Source organism: Ambystoma mexicanum, chromosome 4q (assembly GCF_040938575.1).
Source record: "Ambystoma mexicanum isolate Mex_15411 chromosome 4q, UKY_AmexF1_1, whole genome shotgun sequence".
In the NCBI taxonomy this organism is placed as follows: Eukaryota; Metazoa; Chordata; class Amphibia; order Caudata; family Ambystomatidae; genus Ambystoma; species Ambystoma mexicanum.
In genome coordinates this window covers 433,941,193-433,962,727 of record NC_090928.1, presented here as the reverse complement: position 1 = coordinate 433,962,727, position 21,535 = coordinate 433,941,193, and the positions used below count along the sequence as shown (strand labels likewise).

The 21,535-nt window shown below is 35.0% G+C and overlaps 15 non-coding genes across 15 annotated transcripts; all 15 read right to left on the bottom strand.

Annotated features, from left to right (window-relative positions):
* Positions 1–815: 815 nt before the first annotated feature.
* Positions 816–887, bottom strand: TRNAC-GCA (transfer RNA cysteine (anticodon GCA)). The gene has a single exon. It is a non-coding gene; the product is annotated as a tRNA-Cys (tRNA).
* Positions 888–1,759: 872 nt separating this feature from the next.
* TRNAC-ACA (transfer RNA cysteine (anticodon ACA)) lies at positions 1,760–1,831 on the bottom strand. Its single transcript has one exon. It is a non-coding gene; the product is annotated as a tRNA-Cys (tRNA).
* Positions 1,832–2,704: 873 nt separating this feature from the next.
* TRNAC-ACA (transfer RNA cysteine (anticodon ACA)) lies at positions 2,705–2,776 on the bottom strand. The gene has a single exon. It is a non-coding gene; the product is annotated as a tRNA-Cys (tRNA).
* Positions 2,777–4,610: 1,834 nt separating this feature from the next.
* TRNAC-GCA (transfer RNA cysteine (anticodon GCA)) lies at positions 4,611–4,682 on the bottom strand. The gene has a single exon. It is a non-coding gene; the product is annotated as a tRNA-Cys (tRNA).
* Positions 4,683–5,565: 883 nt separating this feature from the next.
* Positions 5,566–5,637, bottom strand: TRNAC-GCA (transfer RNA cysteine (anticodon GCA)). The gene has a single exon. It is a non-coding gene; the product is annotated as a tRNA-Cys (tRNA).
* Positions 5,638–7,470: 1,833 nt separating this feature from the next.
* TRNAC-GCA (transfer RNA cysteine (anticodon GCA)) lies at positions 7,471–7,542 on the bottom strand. The gene has a single exon. It is a non-coding gene; the product is annotated as a tRNA-Cys (tRNA).
* An 873-nt stretch (positions 7,543–8,415) lies between these two features.
* TRNAC-ACA (transfer RNA cysteine (anticodon ACA)) lies at positions 8,416–8,487 on the bottom strand. The gene has a single exon. It is a non-coding gene; the product is annotated as a tRNA-Cys (tRNA).
* A 1,834-nt stretch (positions 8,488–10,321) lies between these two features.
* On the bottom strand, positions 10,322–10,393 carry TRNAC-GCA (transfer RNA cysteine (anticodon GCA)). The gene has a single exon. It is a non-coding gene; the product is annotated as a tRNA-Cys (tRNA).
* Positions 10,394–11,276: 883 nt separating this feature from the next.
* TRNAC-GCA (transfer RNA cysteine (anticodon GCA)) lies at positions 11,277–11,348 on the bottom strand. The gene has a single exon. It is a non-coding gene; the product is annotated as a tRNA-Cys (tRNA).
* An 879-nt stretch (positions 11,349–12,227) lies between these two features.
* On the bottom strand, positions 12,228–12,299 carry TRNAC-GCA (transfer RNA cysteine (anticodon GCA)). The gene has a single exon. It is a non-coding gene; the product is annotated as a tRNA-Cys (tRNA).
* An 873-nt stretch (positions 12,300–13,172) lies between these two features.
* Positions 13,173–13,244, bottom strand: TRNAC-ACA (transfer RNA cysteine (anticodon ACA)). The gene has a single exon. It is a non-coding gene; the product is annotated as a tRNA-Cys (tRNA).
* Positions 13,245–15,078: 1,834 nt separating this feature from the next.
* On the bottom strand, positions 15,079–15,150 carry TRNAC-GCA (transfer RNA cysteine (anticodon GCA)). Its single transcript has one exon. It is a non-coding gene; the product is annotated as a tRNA-Cys (tRNA).
* An 883-nt stretch (positions 15,151–16,033) lies between these two features.
* Positions 16,034–16,105, bottom strand: TRNAC-GCA (transfer RNA cysteine (anticodon GCA)). The gene has a single exon. It is a non-coding gene; the product is annotated as a tRNA-Cys (tRNA).
* Positions 16,106–17,938: 1,833 nt separating this feature from the next.
* TRNAC-GCA (transfer RNA cysteine (anticodon GCA)) lies at positions 17,939–18,010 on the bottom strand. The gene has a single exon. It is a non-coding gene; the product is annotated as a tRNA-Cys (tRNA).
* Positions 18,011–18,883: 873 nt separating this feature from the next.
* Positions 18,884–18,955, bottom strand: TRNAC-ACA (transfer RNA cysteine (anticodon ACA)). The gene has a single exon. It is a non-coding gene; the product is annotated as a tRNA-Cys (tRNA).
* Positions 18,956–21,535: the final 2,580 nt, after the last annotated feature.

Below are 21,535 nucleotides of genomic sequence, written 5' to 3'. Positions count from 1 at the left end.
TCAAAGCAATGCATTTTCAGCCACCAAATCCTCCTTATAAGTATATGGGGTGTGAAGGATGTCCTTTATCTGCCTTGGTAAAATACTGTGAGGTTTCCATTGCAAGAATTCATAAATTTCGTATCACATGTAGATCTTGGAACATGGAAAAAAAACGTTTGTCAAATGCACAAATTCTGCAAAACGTAACTGCTTCTCTATTGCAGTTTGTTGATTTTGTGCTAAGAGTATAGTTAAACCCAATTGTTCATTGTTTTTTATATGAAATGATGATATATCCTATTGTTTCTTACAGTGCATTGGGTTGAAAAACATTTTAACAGGATCTATTGACGAGGGTATATGCTTATGAAACAGGGACTTCTTGATCTGCACTCCTATGCTCTACCACTGAGTTAAACCCTTGAATGCTGAAAACTGGCCTTTTTTTAAAAAGGTGATAGAGTGGGTGACTGTATGGAACTTGTAGAACTAATGACATCAGTGCACTTCTGGTCAGCTCTACAAATTAATACATTTCATTAAGGGCATATTATTGGTTTCCACCACAGTTTTATAACATTCATATGAGCTTCCAATGGACTATTTCAAACTGATCATATCACCAGTAGAACTTGGGTGAATGTAAAACACAGCTTGTATCATATGAAGAAATCCTAAACAGCTTAATGGTGTTTACCCTATGTTTCAGGTGATGATCAGGAGTATTTCAAATGTAGAAATGTGTTGCTCATTACATAAAATGGTAACATTGTAAATGTTGTCTTCAATTTATTTAATAAAATAAATATTTCTACAGGTAAAACAGTTGAACAAGGGGACACCCAGATTTGAACTAGGGACCTCTTGATCTGCAGTCAAATGCTCTACCACTGAGCTATACCCCCAGTTCTGAAAAGTTCACCTTTATTAATTCAGTAATATGTACAAAGTGCAAGCAACATGCAATCACCATCAAAGCAAAGCATTTTCAGCCACCAAACCCTCCTTATAAGTATAAGGGGTACAAAAGATGTCCTTTATCTGCCTTGGTAAAATACAGTGAGGTTTCCATTGCAAGAATTCATACATTTCGTATCACATGTAGATCTTGGAACATGGAAAAAAATCTTTTGTCAAATGCACAAATTCTGCAAAATGTTACTGCTTCTCTACTGCAGTTTGTTGATTTTGTGCTAAGAGCATAGTTAAACCCAATTGTCCATTGTTTTGTATATGAAATGATGATATATCCTATTGTTTCTTACAGTGCATTGGGTTGAAAAACATTTTAACAGGATCTATTGAAGAGGGTATATGGTTATGAAACAGGGACTTCTTGAACTACACTCCTATGCTCTACCACTGAGTTAAACCCTTGAATGCTGAAAACTGCCCTTTTTTAAAAAGGTGATAGAGTGGGTGATTGTATGGAACTTGTAGAACTAATGACATCAGTGCACTTCTGGTCAGCTGGACGAATTAATACAGTTCATTAAGGGCATATTATTGGTTTCCACCACAGTTTTATAACATTCATATGAGCTTCCAATGGACTATTTCAAACTGATAATATCACCAGTAGAACTTGGGTGAATGTAAAACACAGCTTGCATCATATGAAGAAATCCTAAACAGTTTCATGGTGTTTACCCTATGTTTCAGGAGATGATCAGGAGTATTTCAAATGTAGAAATGTGTTGCTCATTACATTAAATGCAAAGATTGTAAATGTTTTCTTCAATTTAAAAAATATTTCTACAGGTAAAACAGTTGAACAAGGGGGCACCCAGATTTGAACTAGGGACCTCTTGATTTGTAGTCAAATGCTCTACCACTGAGCTATACCCCCAGTTCTGAAAAATTCACCTTTATTAATTCAGTAATATGTACAAAGTGCAAGCAACATGCAATCACCATCAAAGCAATGCATTTTCAGCCACCAAACCCTCCTTATAAGTATATGGGGTGCGAAGGATGTCCTTTATCTGCCTTGGTAAAATACAGTGAGGTTTCCATTGCAAGAATTCATACATTTCGTATCACATGTAGATCTTGGAACATGGAAAAAAAATCTTTTGTCAAATGCACAAATTCTGCAAAATGTAACTGCTTCTCTACTGCAGTTTGTTGATTTTGTGCTAAGAGCATAGTTAAACCCAATTGTTCATTTTTTTGTATATGAAATGATGATATATCCTATTGTTTCTTACAGTGCGTTGGGTTGAAAAACATTTTAACAGGATCTATTGAAGAGGGTATATGGTTATGAAACAGGGACTTCTTGAACTACACTCCTACGCTCTACCACTGACATAAACCCTTCAATATTGAAAACTGCCCTTTTTTAAAAAGGTGATAGAGTGGGTGACTGTATGGAACTTGTAGAACTAATGACATCAGTGCACTTCTGGTCAGCTGTACAAATTAATACAGTTCATTAAGGGCATATTATTGGTTTCCACCACAGTTTTATAACATTCATATGAGCTTCCAATGGACTATTTCAAACTGATAATATCACCAGTAGAACTTGGGTGAATGTAAAACACAGCTTGCATCATATGAAGAAATCCTAAACAGTTTCATGGTGTTTACCCTATGTTTCAGGAGATGATCAGGAGTGTTTCAAATGTAGAAATGTGTTGCTCATTACATTAAATGCTAAGATTGTAAATGTTTTCATCAATTTAAAAAATATTTCTACAGGTAAAACAGTTGAACAAGGGGGCACCCAGATTTGAACTAGAGACCTCTTGATTTGTAGTCAAATGCTCTACCACTGAGCTATACCCCCAGTTCTGAAAAATTCACCTATATTAATTCAGTAATATGTACAAAGTGCAAGCAACATGCAATCGCCATCAAAGCAATGCATTTTCAGCCACCAAACCCTCCTTATAAGTATAAGGGGTACAAAAGATGTCCTTTATCTGCCTTGGTAAAATACAGTGAGGTTTCCATTGCAAGAATTCATACATTTCGTATCACATGTAGATCTTGGAACATGAAAAAAAAAACGTTTGACAAATGCACAAATTATGCAAAACGTAACTGCTTCTCTACTGCAGTTTGTTGATTTTGTGCTAAGAGTATAATTAAACCCAATGTTCCATTGTTTTTTGTATGAAATGATGATATATCCTATTGTTTCTTACAGTGCATTGGGTTGAAAAACATTTTAACAGGATCTATTGACGAGGGTATATGCTTATGAAACAGGGACTTCTTGAACTGCACTCCTATGCTCTACCACTGAGTTAAACCCTTGAATGCTGAAAACTTCCCTTTTTTAAAAAGGTGATAGAGTGGGTGACTGTATGGAACTTGTAGAACTAATGACATCAGTGCACTTCTGGTCAGCTTTACAAATTAATACATTTCATTAAGGGCATATTATTGGTTTCCACCACAGTTTTATAACATTCATATGAGCTTCCAATGGACTATTTCAAACTGATCATATCACCAGTAGAACTTGGGTGAATGTAAAACACAGCTTGTATCATATGAAGAAATCCTAAACAGTTTCATGTTGTTTACCCTATGTTTCACGAGATGATCAGGAGTATTTCAAATGTAGAAATGTGTTGCTCATTACATAAAATGCTAACATTGTAAATGTTTTCTTCAATTTATTTAATAAAAAAAATATTTCTACAGGTAAAACAGTTCAACAAGGAGCACCCAGAGTTGAACTAGGGACTTCTTGATCTGCAGTCAAATGCTCTACTACTGAGCTATACACACAGTTCTGAAAAGTTCTCCTTTATTAATTCAGTAATATGTACAAAGTGCAAGCAACATGCAATCACCATCAAAGCAATGCATTTTCAGCCACCAAACCCTCCTTATAAGTATAAGGGGTACAAAAATGTCCTTTATCTGCCTTGGTAAAATACAGTGAGGTTTCCATTGCAAGAATTCATACATTTCGTATCACATGTAGATCTTGGAACATGGAAAAAAAATATTTTGTCAAATGCACAAATTCTGCAAAATGTAACTGCTTCTCTACTGCAGTTTGTTGATTTTGTGCTAAGAGTATAGTTAAACCCAATTGTTCATTGTTTTGTATATGAAATGATGATATATTTTATTGTTTCTTACAGTGCATTGGGTTGAAAAACATTTTAACAGGATCTATTGAAGAGGGTATATGGTTATGAAACAGTGACTTCTTGAACTGCATCCCTACGCTCTACCACTGAGTTAAACCCTTGAATGCTGAAAACTGCCCTTTTTTAAAAAGGTGATAGAGTGGGTGACTGTATGGAACTTGTACAGCTAATGACATCAGTGCACTTCTGGTCAGCTGTACAAATTAATACAGTTCATTAAGGGCATATTATTGGTTTCCACCACAGTTTTATCACATTCATATGAGCTTCCAATGGACTATTTCAAACTGATAATATCACCAATAGAACTTGGGTGAATGTAAAACACAGCTTGTATCATATGAAGAAATCCTAAACAGTTTCATGGTGTTTACCCTATGTTTCATGAGATGATCAGGAGTATTTCAAATGTAGAAATGTGTTGCTCATTACATAAAATGCTAAGATTGTAAATGTTTTCTTCAATTTATTTAATTAAAAAAATATTTGTACAGGTAAAACAGTTGAACAAGGGGGCACCCAGATTTGAACTAGGGACCTCTTGATCTGCAGTCAAATGCTCTACCACTGAGCTATACCCCCAGTTCTGAAAAATTCACCTTTATTAATTCAGTAATATGTACAAAGTGCAAGCAACATGCAATCACCATCAAAGCAATGCATTTTCAGCCACCAAACCCTCCTTATAAGTATATGGGGTGCGAAGGATGTCCTTTATCTGCCTTGGTAAAATACAGTGAGGTTTCCATTGCAAGAATTCATACATTTCGTATCACATGTAGATCTTGGAACATGGAAAAAAAATCTTTTGTCAAATGCACAAATTCTGCAAAATGTAACTGCTTCTCTACTGCAGTTTGTTGATTTTGTGCTAAGAGTATAGTTAAACCCAATTGTTCATTGTTTTGTATATGAAATGATGATATATTTTATTGTTTCTTACAGTGCATTGGGTTGAAAAACATTTTAACAGGATCTATTAAAGAGGGTATATGGTTATGAAACAGTGATTTCTTGAACTGCATCCCTACGCTCTACCACCGAGTTAAACCCTTAAATGCTGAAAGCTGCCCTTTTTTTAAAAAGGTGATAGAGTGGGTGACTGTATGGAACTTGTACAACTAATGACATCAGTGCACTTCTGGTCAGCTGTACAAATTAATACAGTTCATTAAGGGCATATTATTGGTTTCCACCACAGTTTTATAACATTCATATGAGCTTCCAATGGACTATTTCAAACTGATAATATCACCAGTAGAACTTGGGTGAATGTAAAACACAGCTTGTATCATATGAAGAAATCCTAAACAGTTTCATGGTGTTTACCCTATGTTTCATGAGATGATCAGGAGTATTTCAAATGTAGAAATGTGTTGCTCATTACATAAAATGCTAAGATTGTAAATGTTTTCTTCAATTTATTTAATTAAAAAAATATTTGTACAGGTAAAACAGTTGAACAAGGGGGCACCCAGATTTGAACTAGGGACCTCTTGATCTGCAGTCAAATGCTCTACCACTGAGCTATACCCCCAGTTCTGAAAAACTCACCTTCATTAATTCAGTAATATGTACAAAGTGCAAGCAACATGCAATCACCATCAAAGCAATGCATTTTCATCCACCAAACCCTCCTTATAAGTATATGGGGTGTGAAGGATGTCCTTTATCTGCCTTGGTAAAATACAGTGAGGTTTCCATTGCAAGAATTCATACATTTCGTATCACATGTAGATCTTGGAACATGGAAAAAAAATCTTTTGTCAAATGCACACATTCTGCAAAATGTAACTGCTTCTCTACTGCAGTTTGTTGATTTTGTGCTAAGCGCATAGTTAAACCCAATTGTTCATTGTTTTGTATATGAAATGATGATATATCCTATTGTTTCTTACAGTGCATTGGGTTGAAAAATATTTTAACAGGATCTATTGAAGAGGGTATATGGTTATGAAACAGGGACTTCTTGAACTACACTCCTACGCTCTACCACTGACATAAACCCTTCAATGTTGAAAACTGCCCTTTTTTAAAAACGTGATAGAGTGGGTGACTGTATGGAACTTGTAGAAGTAATGACATCAGTGCACTTCTGGTCAGCTGTACAAATTAATACAGTTCATTAAGGGCATATTATTGGTTTCCACCACAGTTTTATAACATTCATATGAGCTTCCAATGGACTATTTCAAACAGATAATATCACCAGTAGAACTTGGGTGAATGTAAAACACAGCTTGTATCATATGAAGAAATCCTAAACAGTTTCATGGTGTTTACCCTATGTTTCAGGAGATGATCAGAAGTATTTCAAATGTAGAAATGTGTTGCTCATTACATAAAATGGTAACATTGTAAATGTTTTCTTCAATTTATTTAATAAAATAAATATTTCTACAGGTAAAACAGTTGAACAAGGGGCACCCAGAGTTGAACTAGGGACCTCTTGATCTACATTCAAATGCTCTACTACTGAGCTATACCCCCAGTTCTGAAAAGCTCGCCTTTATTAATTCAGTAATATGTACAAAATGCAAGCAACATGCAATCACCATCAAAGCAATGCATTTTCGGCCACCAAACCCTCCTTATAAGTATAAGGGGTACAAAAATGTCCTTTATCTGCCTTGGTAAAATACTGTGAGGTTTCCATTGCAAGAATTCATACATTTCGTATCACATGTAGATCTTGGAACATGGAAAAAAAACGTTTGTCAAATGCACAAATTCTGCAAAACGTAACTGCTTCTCTATTGCAGTTTGCTGATTTTGTGCTAAGAGTATAGTTAAACCCAATTGTTCATTGTTTTTTATATGAAATGATGATATATCCTATTGTTTCTTACAGTGCATTGGGTTGAAAAACATTTTAACAGGATCTATTGACGAGGGTATATGCTTATGAAACAGGGACTTCTTGAACTGCACTCCTATGCTCTACCACTGAGTTAAACCCTTGAATGCTGAAAACTGCCCTTTTTTAAAAAGGTGATAGAGTGGGTGACTGTATGGAACTTGTAGAACTAATGACATCAGTGCACTTCTGGTCAGCTTTACAAATTAATACATTTCATTAAGGGCATATTATTGGTTTCCACCACAGTTTTATAACATTCATATGAGCTTCCAATGGACTATTTCAAACTGATCATATCACCAGTAGAACTTGGGTGAATGTAAAACACAGCTTGTATCATATGAAGAAATCCTAAACAGCTTAATGGTGTTTACCCTATGTTTCAGGTGATGATCAGGAGTATTTCAAATGTAGAAATTTGTTGCTCATTACATAAAATGGTAACATTGTAAATGTTTTCTTCAATTTATTTAATAAATTAAATATTTCTACAGGTAAAACAGTTGAACAAGGGGACACCCAGATTTGAACTAGGGACCTCTTGATCTGCAGTCAAATGCTCTACCACTGAGCTATACCCCCAGTTCTGAAAAATTCACCTTTATTAATTCAGTAATATGTACAAAGTGCAAGCAACATGCAATCACCATCAAAGCAATGCATTTTCAGCCACCAAACCCTCCTTATAAGTATATGGGGTGCGAAGGATGTCCTTTATCTGCCTTGGTAAAATACAGTGAGGTTTCCATTGCAAGAATTCATACATTTCGTATCACATGTAGATCTTGGAACATGGAAAAAAAATCTTTTGTCAAATGCACAAATTCTGCAAAATGTAACTGCTTCTCTACTGCAGTTTGTTGATTTTGTGCTAAGAGCATAGTTAAACCCAATTGTTCATTTTTTTGTATATGAAATGATGATATATCCTATTGTTTCTTACAGTGCGTTGGGTTGAAAAACATTTTAACAGGATCTATTGAAGAGGGTATATGGTTATGAAACAGGGACTTCTTGAACTACACTCCTACGCTCTACCACTGACATAAACCCTTCAATATTGAAAACTGCCCTTTTTTAAAAAGGTGATAGAGTGGGTGACTGTATGGAACTTGTAGAACTAATGACATCAGTGCACTTCTGGTCAGCTGTACAAATTAATACAGTTCATTAAGGGCATATTATTGGTTTCCACCACAGTTTTATAACATTCATATGAGCTTCCAATGGACTATTTCAAACTGATAATATCACCAGTAGAACTTGGGTGAATGTAAAACACAGCTTGCATCATATGAAGAAATCCTAAACAGTTTCATGGTGTTTACCCTATGTTTCAGGAGATGATCAGGAGTGTTTCAAATGTAGAAATGTGTTGCTCATTACATTAAATGCTAAGATTGTAAATGTTTTCTTCAATTTAAAAAATATTTCTACAGGTAAAACAGTTGAACAAGGGGGCACCCAGATTTGAACTAGAGACCTCTTGATTTGTAGTCAAATGCTCTACCACTGAGCTATACCCCCAGTTCTGAAAAATTCACCTATATTAATTCAGTAATATGTACAAAGTGCAAGCAACATGCAATCACCATCAAAGCAATGCATTTTCAGCCACCAAACCCTCCTTATAAGTATAAGGGGTACAAAAGATGTCCTTTATCTGCCTTGGTAAAATACAGTGAGGTTTCCATTGCAAGAATTCATACATTTCGTATCACATGTAGATCTTGGAACATGAAAAAAAAAACGTTTGACAAATGCACAAATTCTGCAAAACGTAACTGCTTCTCTACTGCAGTTTGTTGATTTTGTGCTAAGAGTATAATTAAACCCAATGTTCCATTGTTTTTTGTATGAAATGATGATATATCCTATTGTTTCTTACAGTGCATTGGGTTGAAAAACATTTTAACAGGATCTATTGACGAGGGTATATGCTTATGAAACAGGGACTTCTTGAACTGCACTCCTATGCTCTACCACTGAGTTAAACCCTTGAATGCTGAAAACTTCCCTTTTTTAAAAAGGTGATAGAGTGGGTGACTGTATGGAACTTGTAGAACTAATGACATCAGTGCACTTCTGGTCAGCTTTACAAATTAATACATTTCATTAAGGGCATATTATTGGTTTCCACCACAGTTTTATAACATTCATATGAGCTTCCAATGGACTATTTCAAACTGATCATATCACCAGTAGAACTTGGGTGAATGTAAAACACAGCTTGTATCATATGAAGAAATCCTAAACAGTTTCATGTTGTTTACCCTATGTTTCACGAGATGATCAGGAGTATTTCAAATGTAGAAATGTGTTGCTCATTACATAAAATGCTAACATTGTAAATGTTTTCTTCAATTTATTTAATAAAAAAAATATTTCTACAGGTAAAACAGTTCAACAAGGAGCACCCAGAGTTGAACTAGGGACTTCTTGATCTGCAGTCAAATGCTCTACTACTGAGCTATACCCACAGTTCTGAAAAGTTCTCCTTTATTAATTCAGTAATATGTACAAAGTGCAAGCAACATGCAATCACCATCAAAGCAATGCATTTTCAGCCACCAAACCCTCCTTATAAGTATAAGGGGTACAAAAATGTCCTTTATCTGCCTTGGTAAAATACAGTGAGGTTTCCATTGCAAGAATTCATACATTTCGTATCACATGTAGATCTTGGAACATGGAAAAAAAATATTTTGTCAAATGCACAAATTCTGCAAAATGTAACTGCTTCTCTACTGCAGTTTGTTGATTTTGTGCTAAGAGTATAGTTAAACCCAATTGTTCATTGTTTTGTATATGAAATGATGATATATTTTATTGTTTCTTACAGTGCATTGGGTTGAAAAACATTTTAACAGGATCTATTGAAGAGGGTATATGGTTATGAAACAGTGACTTCTTGAACTGCATCCCTACGCTCTACCACTGAGTTAAACCCTTGAATGCTGAAAACTGCCCTTTTTTAAAAAGGTGATAGAGTGGGTGACTGTATGGAACTTGTACAGCTAATGACATCAGTGCACTTCTGGTCAGCTGTACAAATTAATACAGTTCATTAAGGGCATATTATTGGTTTCCACCACAGTTTTATCACATTCATATGAGCTTCCAATGGACTATTTCAAACTGATAATATCACCAATAGAACTTGGGTGAATGTAAAACACAGCTTGTATCATATGAAGAAATCCTAAACAGTTTCATGGTGTTTACCCTATGTTTCATGAGATGATCAGGAGTATTTCAAATGTAGAAATGTGTTGCTCATTACATAAAATGCTAAGATTGTAAATGTTTTCTTCAATTTATTTAATTAAAAAAATATTTGTACAGGTAAAACAGTTGAACAAGGGGGCACCCAGATTTGAACTAGGGACCTCTTGATCTGCAGTCAAATGCTCTACCACTGAGCTATACCCCCAGTTCTGAAAAATTCACCTTTATTAATTCAGTAATATGTACAAAGTGCAAGCAACATGCAATCACCATCAAAGCAATGCATTTTCAGCCACCAAACCCTCCTTATAAGTATATGGGGTGCGAAGGATGTCCTTTATCTGCCTTGGTAAAATACAGTGAGGTTTCCATTGCAAGAATTCATACATTTCGTATCACATGTAGATCTTGGAACATGGAAAAAAAATCTTTTGTCAAATGCACAAATTCTGCAAAATGTAACTGCTTCTCTACTGCAGTTTGTTGATTTTGTGCTAAGAGTATAGTTAAACCCAATTGTTCATTGTTTTGTATATGAAATGATGATATATTTTATTGTTTCTTACAGTGCATTGGGTTGAAAAACATTTTAACAGGATCTATTAAAGAGGGTATATGGTTATGAAACAGTGATTTCTTGAACTGCATCCCTACGCTCTACCACCGAGTTAAACCCTTAAATGCTGAAAGCTGCCCTTTTTTTAAAAAGGTGATAGAGTGGGTGACTGTATGGAACTTGTACAACTAATGACATCAGTGCACTTCTGGTCAGCTGTACAAATTAATACAGTTCATTAAGGGCATATTATTGGTTTCCACCACAGTTTTATAACATTCATATGAGCTTCCAATGGACTATTTCAAACTGATAATATCACCAGTAGAACTTGGGTGAATGTAAAACACAGCTTGTATCATATGAAGAAATCCTAAACAGTTTCATGGTGTTTACCCTATGTTTCATGAGATGTTCAGGAGTATTTCAAATGTAGAAATGTGTTGCTCATTACATAAAATGCTAAGATTGTAAATGTTTTCTTCAATTTATTTAATTAAAAAAATATTTGTACAGGTAAAACAGTTGAACAAGGGGGCACCCAGATTTGAACTAGGGACCTCTTGATCTGCAGTCAAATGCTCTACCACTGAGCTATACCCCCAGTTCTGAAAAACCACCTTTATTAATTCAGTAATATGTACAAAGTGCAAGCAACATGCAATCACCATCAAAGCAATGCATTTTCATCCACCAAACCCTCCTTATAAGTATAAGGGGTACAAAAATGTCCTTTATCTGCCTTGGTAAAATACTGTGAGGTTTCCATTGCAAGAATTCATAAATTTCGTATCACATGTAGATCTTGGAACATGGAAAAAAAACGTTTGTCAAATGCACAAATTCTGCAAAACGTAACTGCTTCTCTATTGCAGTTTGCTGATTTTGTGCTAAGAGTATAGTTAAACCCAATTGTTCATTGTTTTTTATATGAAATGATGATATATCCTATTGTTTCTTACAGTGCATTGGGTTGAAAAACATTTTAACAGGATCTATTGACGAGGGTATATGCTTATGAAACAGGGACTTCTTGAACTGCACTCCTATGCTCTACCACTGAGTTAAACCCTTGAATGCTGAAAACTGCCCTTTTTTAAAAAGGTGATAGAGTGGGTGACTGTATGGAACTTGTAGAACTAATGACATCAGTGCACTTCTGGTCAGCTTTACAAATTAATACATTTCATTAAGGGCATATTATTGGTTTCCACCACAGTTTTATAACATTCATATGAGCTTCCAATGGACTATTTCAAACTGATCATATCACCAGTAGAACTTGGGTGAATGTAAAACACAGCTTGTATCATATGAAGAAATCCTAAACAGCTTAATGGTGTTTACCCTATGTTTCAGGTGATGATCAGGAGTATTTCAAATGTAGAAATGTGTTGCTCATTACATAAAATGGTAACATTGTAAATGTTTTCTTCAATTTATTTAATAAATTAAATATTTCTACAGGTAAAACAGTTGAACAAGGGGACACCCAGATTTGAACTAGGGACCTCTTGATCTGCAGTCAAATGCTCTACCACTGAGCTATACCCCCAGTTCTGAAAAATTCACCTTTATTAATTCAGTAATATGTACAAAGTGCAAGCAACATGCAATCACCATCAAAGCAATGCATTTTCAGCCACCAAACCCTCCTTATAAGTATATGGGGTGCGAAGGATGTCCTTTATCTGCCTTGGTAAAATACAGTGAGGTTTCCATTGCAAGAATTCATACATTTCGTATCACATGTAGATCTTGGAACATGGAAAAAAAATCTTTTGTCAAATGCACAAATTCTGCAAAATGTAACTGCTTCTCTACTGCAGTTTGTTGATTTTGTGCTAAGAGCATAGTTAAACCCAATTGTTCATTTTTTTGTATATGAAATGATGATATATCCTATTGTTTCTTACAGTGCGTTGGGTTGAAAAACATTTTAACAGGATCTATTGAAGAGGGTATATGGTTATGAAACAGGGACTTCTTGAACTACACTCCTACGCTCTACCACTGACATAAACCCTTCAATATTGAAAACTGCCCTTTTTTAAAAAGGTGATAGAGTGGGTGACTGTATGGAACTTGTAGAACTAATGACATCAGTGCACTTCTGGTCAGCTGTACAAATTAATACAGTTCATTAAGGGCATATTATTGGTTTCCACCACAGTTTTATAACATTCATATGAGCTTCCAATGGACTATTTCAAACTGATAATATCACCAGTAGAACTTGGGTGAATGTAAAACACAGCTTGCATCATATGAAGAAATCCTAAACAGTTTCATGGTGTTTACCCTATGTTTCAGGAGATGATCAGGAGTGTTTCAAATGTAGAAATGTGTTGCTCATTACATTAAATGCTAAGATTGTAAATGTTTTCTTCAATTTAAAAAATATTTCTACAGGTAAAACAGTTGAACAAGGGGGCACCCAGATTTGAACTAGAGACCTCTTGATTTGTAGTCAAATGCTCTACCACTGAGCTATACCCCCAGTTCTGAAAAATTCACCTATATTAATTCAGTAATATGTACAAAGTGCAAGCAACATGCAATCACCATCAAAGCAATGCATTTTCAGCCACCAAACCCTCCTTATAAGTATAAGGGGTACAAAAGATGTCCTTTATCTGCCTTGGTAAAATACAGTGAGGTTTCCATTGCAAGAATTCATACATTTCGTATCACATGTAGATCTTGGAACATGAAAAAAAAAACGTTTGACAAATGCACAAATTCTGCAAAACGTAACTGCTTCTCTACTGCAGTTTGTTGATTTTGTGCTAAGAGTATAATTAAACCCAATGTTCCATTGTTTTTTGTATGAAATGATGATATATCCTATTGTTTCTTACAGTGCATTGGGTTGAAAAACATTTTAACAGGATCTATTGACGAGGGTATATGCTTATGAAACAGGGACTTCTTGAACTGCACTCCTATGCTCTACCACTGAGTTAAACCCTTGAATGCTGAAAACTTCCCTTTTTTAAAAAGGTGATAGAGTGGGTGACTGTATGGAACTTGTAGAACTAATGACATCAGTGCACTTCTGGTCAGCTTTACAAATTAATACATTTCATTAAGGGCATATTATTGGTTTCCACCACAGTTTTATAACATTCATATGAGCTTCCAATGGACTATTTCAAACTGATCATATCACCAGTAGAACTTGGGTGAATGTAAAACACAGCTTGTATCATATGAAGAAATCCTAAACAGTTTCATGTTGTTTACCCTATGTTTCACGAGATGATCAGGAGTATTTCAAATGTAGAAATGTGTTGCTCATTACATAAAATGCTAACATTGTAAATGTTTTCTTCAATTTATTTAATAAAAAAAATATTTCTACAGGTAAAACAGTTCAACAAGGAGCACCCAGAGTTGAACTAGGGACTTCTTGATCTGCAGTCAAATGCTCTACTACTGAGCTATACCCACAGTTCTGAAAAGTTCTCCTTTATTAATTCAGTAATATGTACAAAGTGCAAGCAACATGCAATCACCATCAAAGCAATGCATTTTCAGCCACCAAACCCTCCTTATAAGTATAAGGGGTACAAAAATGTCCTTTATCTGCCTTGGTAAAATACAGTGAGGTTTCCATTGCAAGAATTCATACATTTCGTATCACATGTAGATCTTGGAACATGGAAAAAAAATATTTTGTCAAATGCACAAATTCTGCAAAATGTAACTGCTTCTCTACTGCAGTTTGTTGATTTTGTGCTAAGAGTATAGTTAAACCCAATTGTTCATTGTTTTGTATATGAAATGATGATATATTTTATTGTTTCTTACAGTGCATTGGGTTGAAAAACATTTTAACAGGATCTATTGAAGAGGGTATATGGTTATGAAACAGTGACTTCTTGAACTGCATCCCTACGCTCTACCACTGAGTTAAAACCTTGAATGCTGAAAACTGCCCTTTTTTAAAAAGGTGATAGAGTGGGTGACTGTATGGAACTTGTACAGCTAATGACATCAGTGCACTTCTGGTCAGCTGTACAAATTAATACAGTTCATTAAGGGCATATTATTGGTTTCCACCACAGTTTTATCACATTCATATGAGCTTCCAATGGACTATTTCAAACTGATAATATCACCAATAGAACTTGGGTGAATGTAAAACACAGCTTGTATCATATGAAGAAATCCTAAACAGTTTCATGGTGTTTACCCTATGTTTCATGAGATGATCAGGAGTATTTCAAATGTAGAAATGTGTTGCTCATTACATAAAATGCTAAGATTGTAAATGTTTTCTTCAATTTATTTAATTAAAAAAATATTTGTACAGGTAAAACAGTTGAACAAGGGGGCACCCAGATTCGAACTAGGGACCTCTTGATCTGCAGTCAAATGCTCTACCACTGAGCTATACCCCCAGTTCTGAAAAATTCACCTTTATTAATTCAGTAATATGTACAAAGTGCAAGCAACATGCAATCACCATCAAAGCAATGCATTTTCAGCCACCAAACCCTCCTTATAAGTATATGGGGTGCGAAGGATGTCCTTTATCTGCCTTGGTAAAATACAGTGAGGTTTCCATTGCAAGAATTCATACATTTCGTATCACATGTAGATCTTGGAACATGGAAAAAAAATCTTTTGTCAAATGCACAAATTCTGCAAAATGTAACTGCTTCTCTACTGCAGTTTGTTGATTTTGTGCTAAGAGTATAGTTAAACCCAATTGTTCATTGTTTTGTATATGAAATGATGATATATTTTATTGTTTCTTACAGTGCATTGGGTTGAAAAACATTTTAACAGGATCTATTAAAGAGGGTATATGGTTATGAAACAGTGATTTCTTGAACTGCATCCCTACGCTCTACCACCGAGTTAAACCCTTAAATGCTGAAAGCTGCCCTTTTTTTAAAAAGGTGATAGAGTGGGTGACTGTATGGAACTTGTACAACTAATGACATCAGTGCACTTCTGGTCAGCTGTACAAATTAATACAGTTCATTAAGGGCATATTATTGGTTTCCACCACAGTTTTATAACATTCATATGAGCTTCCAATGGACTATTTCAAACTGATAATATCACCAGTAGAACTTGGGTGAATGTAAAACACAGCTTGTATCATATGAAGAAATCCTAAACAGTTTCATGGTGTTTACCCTATGTTTCATGAGATGATCAGGAGTATTTCAAATGTAGAAATGTGTTGCTCATTACATAAAATGCTAAGATTGTAAATGTTTTCTTCAATTTATTTAATTAAAAAAATATTTGTACAGGTAAAACAGTTGAACAAGGGGGCACCCAGATTTGAACTAGGGACCTCTTGATCTGCAGTCAAATGCTCTACCACTGAGCTATACCCCCAGTTCTGAAAAACTCACCTTTATTAATTCAGTAATATGTACAAAGTGCAAGCAACATGCAATCACCATCAAAGCAATGCATTTTCATCCACCAAACCCTCCTTATAAGTATATGGGGTGTGAAGGATGTCCTTTATCTGCCTTGGTAAAATACAGTGAGGTTTCCATTGCAAGAATTCATACATTTCGTATCACATGTAGATCTTGGAACATGGAAAAAAAATCTTTTGTCAAATGCACACATTCTGCAAAATGTAACTGCTTCTCTACTGCAGTTTGTTGATTTTGTGCTAAGCACATAGTTAAACCCAATTGTTCATTGTTTTGTATATGAAATGATGATATATCCTATTGTTTCTTACAGTGCATTGGGTTGAAAAATATTTTAACAGGATCTATTGAAGAGGGTATATGGTTATGAAACAGGGACTTCTTGAACTACACTCCTACGCTCTACCACTGACATAAACCCTTCAATGTTGAAAACTGCCCTTTTTTAAAAACGTGATAGAGTGGGTGACTGTATGGAACTTGTAGAAGTAATGACATCAGTGCACTTCTGGTCAGCTGTACAAATTAATACAGTTCATTAAGGGCATATTATTGGTTTCCACCACAGTTTTATAACATTCATATGAGCTTCCAATGGACTATTTCAAACAGATAATATCACCAGTAGAACTTGGGTGAATGTAAAACACAGCTTGTATCATATGAAGAAATCCTAAACAGTTTCATGGTGTTTACCCTATGTTTCAGGAGATGATCAGAAGTATTTCAAATGTAGAAATTTGTTGCTCATTACATAAAATGGTAACATTGTAAATGTTTTCTTCAATTTATTTAATAAAATAAATATTTCTACAGGTAAAACAGTTGAACAAGGGGCACCCAGAGTTGAACTAGGGACCTCTTGATCTACATTCAAATGCTCTACTACTGAGCTATACCCCCAGTTCTGAAAAGCTCGCCTTTATTAATTCAGTAATATGTACAAAATGCAAGCAACATGCAATCACCATCAAAGCAATGCATTTTCGGCCACCAAACCCTCCTTATAAGTATAAGGGGTACAAAAATGTCCTTTATCTGCCTTGGTAAAATACTGTGAGGTTTCCATTGCAAGAATTCATAAATTTCGTATCACATGTAGATCTTGGAACATGGAAAAAAAACGTTTGTCAAATGCACAAATTCTGCAAAACGTAACTGCTTCTCTATTGCAGTTTGCTGATTTTGTGCTAAGAGTATAGTTAAACCCAATTGTTCATTGTTTTTTATATGAAATGATGATATATCCTATTGTTTCTTACAGTGCATTGGGTTGAAAAACATTTTAACAGGATCTATTGACGAGGGTATATGCTTATGAAACAGGGACTTCTTGAACTGCACTCCTATGCTCTACCACTGAGTTAAACCCTTGAATGCTGAAAACTGCCCTTTTTTAAAAAGGTGATAGAGTGGGTGACTGTATGGAACTTGTAGAACTAATGACATCAGTGCACTTCTGGTCAGCTTTACAAATTAATACATTTCATTAAGGGCATATTATTGGTTTCCACCACAGTTTTATAACATTCATATGAGCTTCCAATGGACTATTTCAAACTGATCATATCACCAGTAGAACTTGGGTGAATGTAAAACACAGCTTGTATCATATGAAGAAATCCTAAACAGCTTAATGGTGTTTACCCTATGTTTCAGGTGATGATCAGGAGTATTTCAAATGTAGAAATTTGTTGCTCATTACATAAAATGGTAACATTGTAAATGTTTTCTTCAATTTATTTAATAAATTAAATATTTCTACAGGTAAAACAGTTGAACAAGGGGACACCCAGATTTGAACTAGGGACCTCTTGATCTGCAGTCAAATGCTCTACCACTGAGCTATACCCCCAGTTCTGAAAAGTTCGCCTTTATTAATTCAGTAATATGTACAAAGTGCAAGCAACATGCAATCACCATCAAAGCAATGCATTTTCACCCACCAAACCCTCCTTATAAGTATATGGGGTGCGAAGGATGTCCTTTATCTGCCTTGGTAAAATACAGTGAGGTTTCCATGGCAAGAATTCATACATTTCGTATCACATGTAGATCTTGGAACATGGAAAAAAAATCTTTTGTCAAATGCACAAATTCTGCAAAATGTAACTGCTTCTCTACTGCAGTTTGTTGATTTTGTGCTAAGAGCATAGTTAAACCCAATTGTTCATTTTTTTGTATATGAAATGATGATATATCCTATTGTTTCTTACAGTGCGTTGGGTTGAAAAACATTTTAACAGGATCTATTGAAGAGGGTATATGGTTATGAAACAGGGACTTCTTGAACTACACTCCTACGCTCTACCACTGACATAAACCCTTCAATATTGAAAACTGCCCTTTTTTAAAAAGGTGATAGAGTGGGTGACTGTATGGAACTTGTAGAACTAATGACATCAGTGCACTTCTGGTCAGCTGTACAAATTAATACAGTTCATTAAGGGCATATTATTGGTTTCCACCACAGTTTTATAACATTCATATGAGCTTCCAATGGACTATTTCAAACTGATAATGTCACCAGTAGAACTTGGGTGAATGTAAAACACAGCTTGCATCATATGAAGAAATCCTAAACAGTTTCATGGTGTTTACCCTATGTTTCAGGAGATGATCAGGAGTATTTCAAATGTAGAAATGTGTTGCTCATTACATTAAATGCTAAGATTGTAAATGTTTTCTTCAATTTAAAAAATATTTCTACAGGTAAAACAGTTGAACAAGGGGGCACCCAGATTTAAACTAGGGACCTCTTGATTTGTAGTCAAATGCTCTACCACTGAGCTATACCCCCAGTTCTGAAAAATTCACCTATATTAATTCAGTAATATGTACAAAGTGCAAGCAACATGCAATCACCATCAAAGCAATGCATTTTCAGCCACCAAACCCTCCTTATAAGTATAAGGGGTACAAAAGATGTCCTTTATCTGCCTTGGTAAAATACAGTGAGGTTTCCATTGCAAGAATTCATACATTTCGTATCACATGTAGATCTTGGAACATGAAAAAAAAAAGTTTGACAAATGCACAAATTCTGCAAAACGTAACTGCTTCTCTACTGCAGTTTGTTGATTTTGTGCTAAGAGTATAATTAAACCCAATGTTCCATTGTTTTTTGTATGAAATGATGATATATCCTATTGTTTCTTACAGTGCATTGGGTTGAAAAACATTTTAACAGGATCTATTGACGAGGGTATATGCTTATGAAACAGGGACTTCTTGAACTGCACTCCTATGCTCTACCACTGAGTTAAACCCTTGAATGCTGAAAACTGCCCTTTTTTAAAAAGGTGATAGAGTGGGTGACTGTATGGAACTTGTAGAACTAATGACATCAGTGCACTTCTGGTCAGCTTTACAAATTAATACATTTCATTAAGGGCATATTATTGGTTTCCACCACAGTTTTATAACATTCATATGAGCTTCCAATGGACTATTTCAAACTGATCATATCACCAGTAGAACTTGGGTGAATGTAAAACACAGCTTGTATCATATGAAGAAATCCTAAACAGTTTCATGTTGTTTACCCTATGTTTCACGAGATGATCAGGAGTATTTCAAATGTAGAAATGTGTTGCTCATTACATAAAATGCTAACATTGTAAATGTTTTCTTCAATTTATTTAATAAAAAAAATATTTCTACAGGTAAAACAGTTGAACAAGGGGCACCCAGAGTTGAACTAGGGACTTCTTGATCTGCAGTCAAATGCTCTACTACTGAGCTATACCCACAGTTCACCTTTATTAATTCAGTAATATGTACAAAGTGCAAGCAACATGCAATCACCATCAAAGCAATGCATTTTCATCCACCAAACCTTCTTATAAGTATATGGGGTGTGAAGGATGTCCTTCATCTGCCTTGGTAAAATACAGTGAGGTTTCCATTGCAAGAATTCATACATTTCGTATCACATGTAGATCTTGGAACATGGAAAAAAAATCTTTTGTCAAATGCACAAATTCTGCAAAATGTAAATGCTTGTCTACTGCAGTTTGTTGATTTTGTGCTAAGAGCATAGTTAAACCCAATTGTTCATTGTTTTGTATATGAAATGATGATATATCCTATTGTTTCTTACAGTGCATTGGGTTGAAAAATATTTTAACAGGATATATTGATGAGGGTATATGCTTATGAAACAGGGACTTCTTGAACTGCACTCCTATGCTCTACCACTGAGTTAAACCCTTGAATGCTGAAAACTGCCCTTTTTTTAAAAAGGTGATAGAGTGGGTGACTGTATGGAACTTGTAGAACTAATGACATCAATGCACTTCTGGTCAGCTGTACAAATTAATTCATTTCATTAAGGGCATATTATTGGTTTCCACCACAGTTTTATAACATTCATATGAGCTTCCAATGGACTATTTCAAACTGGTCATATCACCAGTAGAACCTGGGTGAATGTAAAACACAGCTTGTATCATATGAAGAAATCCTAAACAGTTTCATGGTGTTTACCCTATGTTTCAGGAGATGATCAGGAGTATTTCAAATGTAGAAATGTGTTGCTCATTACATAAAATGCTACGATTGTAAATGTTTTTTTCAATTTATTTAATAAAAAAATATTTCTACAGGTAAAACAGTTGAACAAGGGGGCACCCAGATATGAACTAGGGACCGCTTGATCTGCAGTCAAATGCTTTACCCCTGAGCTATACCCACAGTTTGGAAAAGTTCACCTTTATTAATTCAGTAATATGTACAAAGTGCAAGCAACATGCAATCACCATCAAAGCAATGCATTTTCAGCCACCAAACCCTCCTTATAAGTATATGGGGTGCAAAGGATGTCTTTATCTGCCTTGGTAAAATACAGTGAGGTTTCCATTGCAAGAATTCATACATTTCGTATCACATGTAGATCTTGGAACATGGAAAAAAAATCTTTTGTCAAATGCACAAATTCTGCAAAATGTAACTGCTTCTCTACTGCAGTTTGTTGATTTTGTGCTAAGCGCATAGTTAAACCCAATTGTTCATTGTTTTGTATATGAAATGATGATATATCCTATTGTTTCTTACAGTGCATTGGGTTGAAAAACATTTTAACAGGATCTATTGACGAGGGTATATGCTTATGAAACAGGGACTTCTTGAACTACACTCCTACGCTCTACCACTGACATAAACCCTTCAATGTTGAAAACTGCCCTTTTTTAAAAAGGTGATAGAGTGGGTGACTGTATGGAACTTGTAGAAGTAATGACATCAGTGCACTTCTGGTCAGCTGTACAAATTAATACAGTTCATTAAGGGCATATTATTGGTTTCCACCACAGTTTTATAACATTCATATGAGCTTCCAATGGACTATTTCAAACAGCTAATATCACCAGTAGAACTTGGG